This window comes from Saccopteryx bilineata, chromosome 2 (genome assembly GCF_036850765.1).
Source record: "Saccopteryx bilineata isolate mSacBil1 chromosome 2, mSacBil1_pri_phased_curated, whole genome shotgun sequence".
NCBI classification, from domain to species: Eukaryota; Metazoa; Chordata; class Mammalia; order Chiroptera; family Emballonuridae; genus Saccopteryx; species Saccopteryx bilineata.
Genome location: NC_089491.1, coordinates 73,268,754 through 73,282,310, shown reverse-complemented (window position 1 = coordinate 73,282,310; position 13,557 = coordinate 73,268,754). Strand labels below are relative to the sequence as shown.

General features: G+C 34.6%; 1 pseudogene; it reads left to right on the top strand.

The window, feature by feature from the left end:
- Positions 1-12,439: 12,439 nt before the first annotated feature.
- On the top strand, positions 12,440-13,239 carry LOC136322243 (small ribosomal subunit protein mS35 pseudogene; annotated as a pseudogene).
- Positions 13,240-13,557: the final 318 nt, after the last annotated feature.

Sequence of the window (13,557 nt, the reverse complement as noted above, 5' to 3'; positions counted from 1 at the left end):
TGTTTCACCATAAGATTCCCATTCTCTTCTATTGTTTTAAAATTTTTGTTCTGTCTTCAACATAAACCTTCTCTTTTCCATCTTCAAATATTTTTAATTAATTTTTTTGACATTCAAAATGCTGTGCATAAGTAATGAATACAACTTGATAAGATTAGAGTTATGAAACCATTGGAGTCCATGAAACCATCACTATAATTTATGCTATAAACCTATCCATTACCTGCAAATGGTTCTTTCTTTATTATTATTATTATTAATATTAATATTATTATGTGGTATAAACACAAGATCAACACTCTACAAAATTAAGTATACAATATATTACTATTAACTACAAACACTATGCTGTAGAATAGATCTCTTGAACTTATTCATAAGAGTATAACCAAAACATTATAATCTTTGACAAATATCTTTTTATTTCTGCCCCCACCTAGCCCCTGACAACCATCATTCTACTCTCTGCATCTAGAAGTATCACTTTTTTAGATTTATGTGGTATTTTGTATTTGTTCTTCTATGTCTGTTTTATTTCACTAAGCATATTATCCTCAAATTTATTCATGTTGTTGAAAATGGCAGAATTCTCTTCTTTTTAATGTCTGAATAATATTCTATTGTATCTATATATTATATTTTCCTTATCCATTGATTCATCAGTGGGCATTTAGATTGTGTCCATGTCTTGCTTATAAAAATAATACTACAAAGAACATGGAAATCCAGATAGATGTCTTCTCAAGATCCTAATTTCAATTCCTTTGTATATATACCCAAAAGTGAGAATGCTGGATTATATGGCAATTTCTATTTTTAGTTTTTTATTAAATATCCTTATTGTTTTCTTAGTGGCTGTACCAATTACATTCTCACCAACAGTGAACAAGGGTCACCTTTTCTTCCACATTCTCAGAAACATTTATTTTGTATGTTTGTTTTTCGTTTTGTTTTTGATAATACTTGCCCTAACAGATATGAGGTATTAACTCATTGTGGTTTTGATTTGCATTTGCTGTTGATATTAAGCACCTTTTCATAGAACTTTTGGCCATTTGTACATATTTATTTTTTTGTCCATTTTGAATTTATTTGCTATCAATTGAAAAATTTAATTAATGTAATTATTATCCTTTTATCAGATATAGGACTCACAAATATTTTCTCCCATTTCATAAGTTGCCTTTTCACTTATTTATTTATTTATTTGCTATGCAGAAGTTTTTAGTTTGAATATGTCCCACTTACCTATTTTTGTTTCCTGTGCTTTTGGGCTCCAAAAAAATGATTGGCAAAGTCAATATCTAGAATATTTCTCCCTATATTTTCTTATATAAGTTTTACAGGTTCATGGCTCTCTTTCTCTCTCTCTGTTTTCTGTGTGTGTGTGTGTGTGTGTGTGTGTGTGTGAGAGAGAGAGAGAGAGAGAGAGAGAGAGAGAAAGAGAGAGAGAGAGAGAGAGAAGACAAAGGAAAGGAGAACAATGAGAAGCATCAGCTCAGAGTTGTGGCACCTTAGTTGTTCACTGATTGCTTTCTCATACATACCTTGACTGGAGAGCTCTAGCTAAGACAGTAAACTCTTGCACAAGCCACAACCTTGGGATCAAGCTAGCAACCTTGGGTTTAAGCCAGCGACCTTGGGTTTAAGCCAGTGACCTTGGGCTTCAAGCCAGCAACCATGGGGTCATGTCTATAATCCCATGCTCAAGCCAGTGACTCCATGCTCAGGCTGGTGAGCCCACACGCAAACTGGTAACCCTGAGGTTTTAAACATAGTTCCTCAGCATCCCAGACTGATTCTCTATTCATTGTGCCAGTCCCTGATCAGGCTACAGGTTCATGTCTTATGTTTAAGTCTTTAATCCACTTGAGTTGATTTTTTTGTGTGGTGTGAAATAAGGGTCCAGTTTTACATTTTCCATATTAGCCTCAAAACATTTATTTCCAGTTAGCCCAGCAACATTTATTGAGGAAATATTTATATGTTGAAGAAACCTTTCCCTATTGTTTATTCTTGGCATCCTTGTCAAAGATCAGTTGACTGTAAATGTGTGGGCTTATTTCTGGGTTCTCTATACCAATACATTATCAAAATGTCCCTTTTATGCCAGTATTGTACTGTGATTTTAAATATATTTTGTAATGAGGCAGTGTGATACTTCTAGTTTTGCTCTCTTGCTCAAAATTGTGTTGACTTTTCAGAATCACTTGTGGTTTTGTATAAATTTTAGAAATGTTTATTACTATTTCTGTAAAAAATAAGATTAGGGATTCCATTGAATTTATAGATTACTTTGGGTAATATAGATATTTTAACACTTAATTATTTGAACCAAAAACATAGGGTATCTTTTAATTTATTTGTGAATACTTTTCTTTCACCAGTATTTATTTTTTTCAGTAGATACATTTTTTATCTCCTTTATTCTGAACTATTTTATTTGCTGTAATTGTAAATGTTACTGTTCCCTTAATTTCCTCTTTAGATAATATACTTTTCAATTCCTTCTTAAACTCTTTTAAAAAATAAAGCAGAAACACTTTCAAAATTTTACTATGAGATCAGTTGTCACACTGATCAAAAGCCAAAGGCATCACAAGAAAACTATAGGAAGTATCCCTGATGAACATATATGCAAAAATCTTTTAAAAATACCTATTGGGAAACTAGATTTACTAGCAAATTAAAGGGATCGTATACTATGACCAAATGAAATTTGTTTCTGTAATTCAATAATGGTTCAATATATACAAATTAATTAATATGATATATTGTATCAATATCAAGCATTTGGAATGAAAATTATACTTTTATCTTAACAGATACAGAGGAACCTTTTACAAAATTTATCACTTTTTCATAATAAAAATTCTGTTAGATATAGAAAGAATTTACCTTAATGTAATGTAAGCCATATATTCAAAGTCTGGAGCTAATGTTATAATGAATTGTGAAAATGTGATTTTTTTTCTGTAAGCTCAAGAAAAAGGCAAAAAACCCTACTCTTGCCATTTTTATTAACATAGTACTGGAAACCCTAACCAAAACACTTAGGCAAGAAACAAAAAAGACATTCAATTAAAAAAGAAGAAGTAAAATATCTCTGCTGACAGATGACATGATCCTATGTGTAAGAAACTAAAGACTATACATACACAGAAACTCTTAGAACTAATAAATGAATTCTGCACTATTGCAGAATATATATTGATGTTAAAAACTCAGTTGCTTTTCTGTACGCTAACATCACCAATTTTTTTTTAATTTTTTTTATTAATTTATTTTATTTTATTTATTCATTTTTAGAGAGGAGAGAGAGAGAGAGGAGAGACAGAAAGAGAGAAGGGGGAGGAGCAGGAAGCATCAACTCCCATATGTGCCTTGACCAGGCAAGCCCAGGGTTTTGAACCAGCGACCTCAGCATTTCCAGGTCAACGCTTTATCCACTGTGCCACTCCAGGTCAGGCCATCACCAAATTTTTAAGATGATTGTTGTATACAGTGAAAATATTTGTCCAGTATATAATTTGACATACCCTCAACTCTCGTTTTCCAACAATTTTTTTTGTATTTTTCTGAAGTTGGAAATGGGGAGGCAGTCAGACAGACTCCTGCATGTGCCCAACTGGGATCCACCCAGCAACAATTTTTTTTATTACACTCATGTATCATCTATTACTTAAATAATGTATATACTACCAGTGCTTTTCAAAATATGACAAAGCTAAATCTGGTAGGCTGCGTCAGTGGTAGAGCATCAGACTGGGGTATGAATGTCCTGGGTTCAATTCCTGGTAGGGCACACAGGAGAAGCACCCATCTGCTTCTCCACCCCTACCCCTCTTGCTTTTCTCTCTCTTTTCCTCCTGTAGCCATAGCTCAATTGGAGTAAGTTGGCCCCGGGCACTGAGGATGGCTCCATGGTCTTCACCTCAGGTGCTAAGAAAAGCTTGGTTGCATGGCTTCCCAGTGAGCTTGCCAGTTGGATACCATTTGGGGCACATGCGGAAGTCTGTCTCTCTGCCTTCTCTTCTCTCACTAAAAAATAAAAGTAAAAAAATACTACAAAACTAATTAATTAACACTACTCTTTTTTTGATGATGCATTCATGTCTATAAATATTTCCTATAGGTGAGTTTGTTCAGTGGATGAGAATATTGAAGAGTTGCTTTGGGGATAAAATCTGTTCTAATACAAATTGATATTTATTAAGCAATTGATATAAACAGAAATTAGCTCTTTTATCTATATTAAAGCAGATATATTAAAGCAGATAAAGCTTAAAGTTACCATAGAAGGTTAGGTATATTTATTCTCATTTTAAAGATAGGAAACTTTTCTGAGAGGCTGTAATCATCCTAAGGTCAAAATAATTAATAAATAACAGATTAGAAATCATATGTAAGACACTTATGTTACAAGGACCTTGTTCTAAAAAGCTCTGAAAATTTAAAATCCAGAAATGTGAGACACTTTTATCAAAACAATGTTGTCATAATTGTTGTTATTACCCCTAATTATGGAAGTGTAGTGAATATAGTCATTATCTAACTGATAATATTTGAAATAAATTTCTTTTTAAAAGCTGTCAGATGAAAAAAAGCTTTTAACACACAAAAGTCCTGAATTAAATGGCTTCATAGGTGAATTTTACCAACTATTCAAAGAAGAATTAATACTTAATGTCAAGCTATTCCAAAAATTTCAAGAAAAGGATATACTCCCAAATTATTTTATGAGGCCAGCATTATTCTAATTCCAAAATCAGATAATAAAACTTCAAAGAAAGGAAATTATAAGCCAGCATTATTCTAATTCCAAAATCAGATAATAAAACTTCAAAGAAAGGAAATTATAAGCCAGTATTCCAGAAGAATATATATGCAAGAGCCTTCAACAAAATATTAGCAAACTGGATCCAGCAATATATTAAAAAGGTCACACACCAAAATGAACTGGAATTTATTCCTGGAATGAAAGTTTAGTACAATATCCAATCAGTTAATGTTATATATCACACAAAGAAAAAAAAAACACCGTAAAATTTTCACAAAATCCTAAAGCTGATAAATAAATTCACTAAGGTAGCTAGATACAAAATAAATACCCAGAAAGCACTTGCATTTTTATACACCAAAAATAAACTATTAGAAAATAAAACTAAAAAAACAATACCATTTACAATTGCATAAGAAAAAAGAAACCTAGAAATACATTTAACTAACAGGTAAATTTTATATGAAACTACAAAAGACCTTGAATAGCCACAGAAATCTTGAGAAAGAAAATTAAAGGTGAAGGAATCATGCTACCTGATTTCAAACCATAATCCAAGGCCATAAAAATCAAAGCAGCATGGTATTGGAATTGAAAAGGGACACATGGATCAATGAAACAGAATAGAAAGCACAGAAATAAAATCACATATATATGGATAAATCATCTTTGACAAAGGAGCCAAAAACATACAATGGAAAAAAGAAAGACTTTAATAAATGGTGCTGGAGAAATTGGAAAGCCACCTGCAAAAGAATGAAACTTGACTATAGTTTGTCCCCCTGCACAAAAATTATTTCAAAATGGATCAAAGACCTTAATATAAGATCTGAAACAATAAATTATATAGAAGAAAACATAGGTATTAAACTTGTGAGGTTGGCCATAGAGAATAACTTATGAATTTAACCCCAAAAGCAAGGAAAACAAAGATAATAATAGTAATAATAATAATAATAAATGAACAAACAAAATGGAAACAGACTCATAGATACAGAGAACAGGGAAAATGGGGGACTGGTTGGAAAAGCTGATGGAATTTAGAAGTAGAGATTTGTAGTTACAAAATAGTCACAGGAATGTAAAGTACAGCATGGAGAATGTAGTCAACAATATTGTAATAACTATGGTACCAGGGGGTACTGGAAATATCATGGCAAACACTTTGTAAAGTATATGATTATCTAACCACAATCTATATTCCTAAAACTAATAAATAATATTGAATGTCAATTAAAATTTTTAAAATATTTTTAGAAAGCTATAAGGTAAAAATACAGCCTGACCTGTGGTGGTGCAGTGGATAAAGCATCAACCTGGAAACACTGAGGTCGCCGGTTCAAAACCCTGGGCTTGCCTGGTCAAGGCATATATTGGAGTTGATGCTTCCTGCTCCTCCCCCCTTCTCTCTCTCTCTCTCTCTCCCCTCTCTATAATGAATAAATAAAATCTTAAAAAAATACATTTTGTATCAGTTCTAACAATTTCTTTCAAAAATATAATAAATATGCATTTTTATACAAACTATTCTCTCTTTTATAATAAGGAAACTTTTCAAAGAATAAATGCATTTTCTATTTTGAATGTAATTGTATTTAAAAGAAACCAGTACCTGTTTTCCTATAGTGGCACGTAGAACACTCAGTGTATATTTAAGACGTTGATCCTACAAATGTAGCCTCTGTACAACAATTAAATATGCACATGAATTAAAAATGTACATGCTCCCAGAGGTTACAACTAATTAAGCTATCAGAACATGGCACCCTGCAAAGCACAGGGTGTTTTCTACTTCCTGGTCACACAGACATTTTCAAGTTAATTCCATAGTAATTAAAACATTATCCACAGAGATCACAAAACAGATAAATGACACAGAGAAAAACACTTCCCTAGAAGAGTTTGGCATCTATAAGGCATGATTACCATGTTACTGTGCTGACTCAAACTAGAAGAAAGAGAATCTGTTCAAATAGGGTTTTTATTTGTGTTTCAATTCTTAAAAACAAATAAATAAACATTTTAAGGCTCATTATACCGATTTAACTTAAGCAATATACATTAATTTAAACAAATCCTATTGGATTGATGGTCTGCTCATTAGGTTAACATAATTATTGTAAATTGAAGAGTGTCAGAATGCTTAAATAGGAAAACAATTTTGATGATCTTCAGGACCTCAGCTGGATGGAGGACAATGCAAGCAATTTAGGGTCGTGCAGAGCTGAGACCAAGAAAAAACTCAACTGTATGGCTGGTCCCAAGAGAAATAGTCATTCGATCAAAATCTGGGACAATTTTTGACATTCTGAGGTCAAGCATCAGGTTTAAAGGTGCTAATATTTCTTGCTGATTATAGATAGTATTGTTTTTCGTGTAAGTATTTGTTCCAAGATATAGTCTAGATTCCAGATGGTGGCACTTTGAGGAGGTGATTTGCATAGCCAACTTATGTGGTCAGGCTTTTATTAGGCAAGTTAGTTGAGAGAACATTAATGAGAATTTCCTGTGGCATGAGGTACAAGGAGCCATGAGACTAACTCCTGAATCTCCCAACTGGCCAGACCAAGGACATAGAATAAGCTGTTTGTGTTGATCAGAATTGGTTCAGGAAAGCTGGTGAGAAAAACCTCTAAATTAAAAGCATCAGGGAGTCTGGTGGTGCAGTGAATAGAGCATCAGACTGGGATTCAGAGGACCCAGGTTTGAAACCACGAGGTTGCTGGCTTGAGCATGGGCTCACCAACTTGAGTGCAGGGTTGTTGGCTTGAGTGTGGGATCACAAACATGACCCCATGGTTGCTGGCTTGAATCCAAAGGTCACTGGCTTGAAGCCCAAGGTCACTGGCATGAGCCCAAGGTCACTGGCTTGAGTAAGGTTTGCTCACTCTGCTCTAGATCTGCAGTCAAGGCACATATGAGAAAGCAATCAATGAACAACTAAGATGCCACAATGAAGAATTGATGCTTCTCATCACTCTCCCTTCCTGTCTATTCCCATCTGTACCTCTCTCTGTCTCTGTAGCAAAAAAAAAAAAAAAAAAAAAAAAGGCAGCAGGAAATAGGGTTTGGAATGCAAAGAATTTATATAAATATTTCCCAACTTCTTTTCCCCATGTGGTAGTGTAGTATAATTGACTACACACAGAATTTGGAGCCAGTCAATCTAGGTTTGAATACAAATTTTTCTGCTTGTCTATTAACTTTGAAACTAGACAACATGATGGATGCATAGTAAGCATGTATGAAATAATGAGTAGTTTATTTTCATGATAGCATCTTTAGGGTGAGGTCTATGTTACATATATATATATATATATATATATATATATATATATATATATAATCCTTAAGCACTCAACATGGTGCTTAGCACTAGTGGCATTTAGTGAATGTTTGTTCAATGAAAGTCTCATTGCGGCCCTGGCTAGTTGGTTCAGTGATAGAGTGTCACTCTGGTGTGTGGATGTCACAGTTCAATTACTGGTCAGAGCACACAGAAGTGACATCAGCTTTTCCACTTTTCCCCTCCCCCTTTTCTCTCTCTCCCCTTCCCTCAGCCATGGCTCATTTGAGCAAGTTGGCCCCGGGCACTGAGGATGGCACTATGGCCTTTGCTAAAATAACTTGGTTGCTGAGCAACAGAGAACTGGCCCCAGAGGGGCAGAACATTGCCCAATAAGAGGCTTACTGGTGGATACCAGTAGGGGTGCATGCAGAAGTCTGTCTCACTGCCTCCCCGCCTTTCAGTTAGTAATGAAAAAAAAAGAAAGAAAAAATAAAGCTTTGTTGCACATGCTAGGCAGAGAACTACTTAGGGTATAGGGCAATAAAGTAATCAGAAGTCAGTTGGAAAGTCTCACCAAAATCTATCACCATAGAGTATAAAGAAGGGAGCTGTTCTGAAAATGAATGTAGCTCAGTCTTTCCACATCATAGAAGAGAATCAAGTTTATGTGTGTTAGTCTTAAACTCATTCATTTCATAGACGATAAGCAGTGGGATCAGAGATATGACATAACCTGGTTTAAGTCACATACCTGTTCTATGTGATTGTTAGGACTATATAACAAGTCTCTTAAAAGCCACACCTAGCCTGACCAGGTGGTAGCACAGTGTATAGAGCATTGGACCAGGATGCAGAGGACCCAGGTTGGAAACCCCAAGGTTGCCGGCTTGAGCGCAGGCTAATCTGGTTTGAAGGCTCACCAGCTTGTACCTGTGGTCGCTGGCTTGAGCAAGGGGTCCTTCAGTCTGCTGTAGCGCCCCCACCCCACAAGGCAAATATGAAAAAGGAATCAATGAACAACTAAGGTGCTAGAACTAAGAATTGATGCTTCTCATCTCTCTCTCTTCCTGTCTGTCTGTTCCTATCAGTCCCTCTCTCTGTCTCAGCCACACACACACACACACACACACACACACACAAAGCCACACCTACTTGCACTAGAAAACTAATATGCATGATTATTGTCAAAAGTCAAAGCTATGAAGTTGAGTCACAAATTGTAGAATTTTCCCTCTGACCTTTTGCTAGGAACAGTAAAGCATCTCAGTGGAATGTAGTACTATTGTGGTTAAGTCTGTGGATTTTAATCTTATTTTTGAATATAGAAATTTCTTTTTATAAGACACTAATTGACCTCTCTACCATACTGAAAGAGTTGATCAATGCAAGTCCATGATCTTAGAAAAGGCCACATGGACCCTGCTTGAAGCATACCATGAGTGATATATTTCCAAGGTCTTTATAACTTTTTGAAGAAAAGACTTTCTCCAATGAAACTTACATACCTGTAAGCTAAAGCATAACATTTTCCCTTTATAATTTTCATAGACAGAGAAAAAATAATATCTAAATTCAAATGGAAATGTTGAAAGGAATGCACTTCGGACATAATTATCAAGATTAAGCAAACTACTTTGGTAGTTCCTATATGTCCCTAGACTGTGCTTATTGTAATTTCACTCACTATTTTGTCAGAAGAAAGAAGCATGTTGTGATGGCACTGGTAATCAGCAGTACCATTTGTGTGTCTTTAGTGCTTGCAAATTTACCCCGTTGGTTCTCATTATAGATGAAATGAATTATCCTGAAACAACTCTGTGGGGCACTATTCATACCAAGTAATGTTTAGTAAAAATCGTGTTCTGGCTCTTGATTTACTTATTTACATTTCTCAGCACTTGGAGTAAGCAGCTCGTGGCTGTTCAAAATATTTTCTTCTGTAGTTTATTTTCTTATTTTAGAAATATTTGAAACATGGTAATTGGTTAGGGTTTCAAGTGCTGCATACAATTATATTAATTTTACCAAATTATTTAAAATAAAATTATTAAAAATATATTTTAAATATATGTTTTAAATAGTTCTAAATTAAAAGATTTCTTACAAAGAAGGGATCCTCCAAAGATAGAAGAGACAGGATTTTTTGCAGTAATTGTCTTGAAAGTATTAAATAGAATAAAATTGATTAAAAATAAATTGGACTTTAAGCCAGCATATCTGAATTTCATCTCTGGTTTTCTCATTATATGCATCCTCTTAATTAAAATGAGGAAATAATTCTTACTTCATGTAAAGGTAAATATACACTTTAAAACTTCCACAGATGATGAACAATGGCACCTCTTATTATTACTGCAAAAAATGCTATTATTTATGCCATGCACATGTTCTAATAATATGTTACAAATAAACATAAAATATTTAAAATTATTTTAACATGTCTTTGTTCATATTTAACTATTTATTTTTAATGACATTGGAAACATTTAAAAATTCCTTTAGGAATTCCATACTCTTCAAACTAAACTTAATTAAATTATCTCATAAAATAATATTTATTATTTATTCATTGATTTTAGTTAGTAATGTTCTGAGTTAAATCTTTTTTCACCCCTCTTTTAGGATGAGGCAGCTGGTGTTTAAAGTGGTTAAAGAACATTTATGTTTCAGAACTAGTTGAATAAAGATAAAAATCATAAGCCTTGATTTCAAGACTAATTGATATAGATATACCTATGAGATTAAATATCTTCAAAAAACAATTTTCATTTTTTTATCTTGTGTAAAAACTTTTGATAGTATTGTACTTTAAGTAGTAAGATGATTATTTGGACTTTTTATGAAATGACCTTGAACTAATGGTTGACTTCACTGCTCTAATTATATAACTTTGGGACATCTATATAAAATCTATAATTCTCAGTTTTACCACCTCTAAAGTCATTCAAATTATGTTATGTAAAAAGTGTTGAGTGCGTCAATGATGGGAGTTGAGTATTTAAAGGGAGTGGAGGGAAGGAGTAAGATTTAGAAAGTAAGCTGAAAAGGTGAATAGCAATAAGCTTTTACAGAACTTTTTAGTCCAGCCTAGAGTTTGGGCCTTATCATACTTAGTCCTTAGATATCAAAAGATATAATTATAAGATAGTCTCATGACTGTACTTTAGAAGGATAACTCTGACAGCACAGATAGAGTAAGAAAGGAGGGAGAGAGAGAGCAATTAGAATGAGATTTAAGTGACAGATAATGAGATCAGGAATAGAATAGTGACAGTAGGATGAAAAGTAGCCTATGGATGTGAGATGTGAGACATTTAAGAAAACTGGCAGCACTTAATAACTAATGGTAGATAATCAATAGGAGAGATGGATGAATAAAGGACATAGTAGAAGGAAAATAAAAGGAAGAGAAATTCTGGAGAACAGGAGGAGAAAGAGTAGGAGTGCAGTTTTGATCATGGTTCGTTTCTGGTGGGAATGTACCTATGTGTGTTACAGTCCCTGTCTGTTTGACAATGTTGTCTTGGTGCTCAGGACATAGGACAGGGATGGAGATACAGGACTGGGAATCATTGAATGGTACTGGCAAACATGGCCCTGGTCAGTTGGCTCAGTGGTAGAACATCCACCCAGTGTGTGGATGTCTGGGGTTCAATTCCAGTAAGGGCACACAGGAAAAGCAACCATCTGCTTCTCTACCCCTCTTCCTTCTCTCTCTCTTTCTCACTCTTCTGCTTCCACAGCCATGGCTGGATTGGTTGGAGCAAGTTGGGCTCCCGTGCTGAGAATGGCTCCCTGACCTCTTAGGTGCTAAAAAAAAAATAAAATAAACCTCCATTGCTGAGTAAAGGAGGAACCCCCATATGAGCAGAAGATCACCCCCTAGTGGCCTTGCCAAGTGGCATTCTGGCAGGGGCACATGACGGAGTCTGTCTCTCTACCTCCCTTCCTGTCATTAAAATTAAAACAAACAAACAAAACAACAACAACAACAAAAAAAAAACCAGCAAAAAACCCCATGAGCTAGAGGGAATTTCTCAGAGATTTTGATAGCAGAGCAAAGGATAAAAATTTAAATGATATTTACATAGACATATATAGTAATAGAGAGAGGTTCAACAAGAAAATTGGGTAGAAATGATCAGAGATAAATGGAGAATCAAGATGTTTTTTGTTTTTTGCCCCTGGCTTGCTGTGGGGTGGTCCTGGTGGCTCCTTGCTCCCGGTGTGGCTGGCTCTGACCCAGGTGCCGTACCCTGCGTACTTTCTCCACTGCCTTGTCTCCAACCATTCTCTACCGAAAACCAAACCCATGTACAACAGAAAGAACATCCATATCTGAAAGGCCACCGCGAAGAAAGGCACTACCTCCTAGGACAGAGAAAATGGCTGTTGACCAGAACTGGCCTAGTGTTGACTCTGTTGCAGTGCTATTTAATACCTTCACGGTAACTCTTCCTGTTCGAATGGGCTATCTAGTACAAACGGAGGTGCCCATAGCAAAGGAGGGAAGTCTAGAACTTTTAAAGATCCCCAACTTTCTACATTTGACTCCTGTAGCAATTAAAAGCATTGAAAAGCTCTTAGAGATTTCTGCACTGAGTGGCCAGCTGCTCTAGACAGTGATGAAGAATGTGAGAAGTATTTTCTAGTTGAAATTGACACAGATGATTATATTTCGTTTATCGAAACCCCAAAGCAGGAGCAATACTCTTAAGGGTTAAACTTTCCAGCCTGAATTTAGATGATCATGCAAAGAAGAAATTTATTAAACTTGTAGGAGAGCAATACTGCAAGATCACAGAAGTGCTTACCATCAACAGATAGGCGCCCTTTAAAGAAACAGAATTATGATTATGCAATGTATCTTCTAACAGTTTTATACCATGAGTCTTGGAAAACTGAGGAATGGGAGAAAAATAAGGCTGAAGCAGACATGGAAGAGTATATATGGACAAATAGCTCCTCAGAAAAATACTCCTGGAAACACTTCTCCAAATTAAAGCCACAGAGCGACAACCTGGAAATAAAGAAGAGCTCCTTGGGACTAAAGAGTTTGAAGATGACAGAAAGGCTGTTGTTAGTCTTAAGAACAAGGCAGACAAGTGAAAATATCCTTTCTCAGTACAAAGAATCCGTGAAGACCAGGAGACTGTTAAATTTGATGTGAGTTATATAGAAAATGTGCTCAATTTGTTAATTTTATGACCTATATATAATTGTTATCTATATAATTTGATATAAAGTTGAAAATGTTAAAAAGAGAAAAATTGTTTTACTTCAGAGTTAACTTTATTTCTTTCGTACATTCACAATAGGAATGATTATTAACAAAGTTTTTATTTATACTCAGGCAATTAGACTAATCAGACTATAATTTCTTCTGGTTCTAGAGTTTTTCGATTTTATTTGCCATAACTACTTTAGAATTTAAATATATATAAATATATATGTAAATTCAGTCACCTGTTATATTTATTTCCCTACA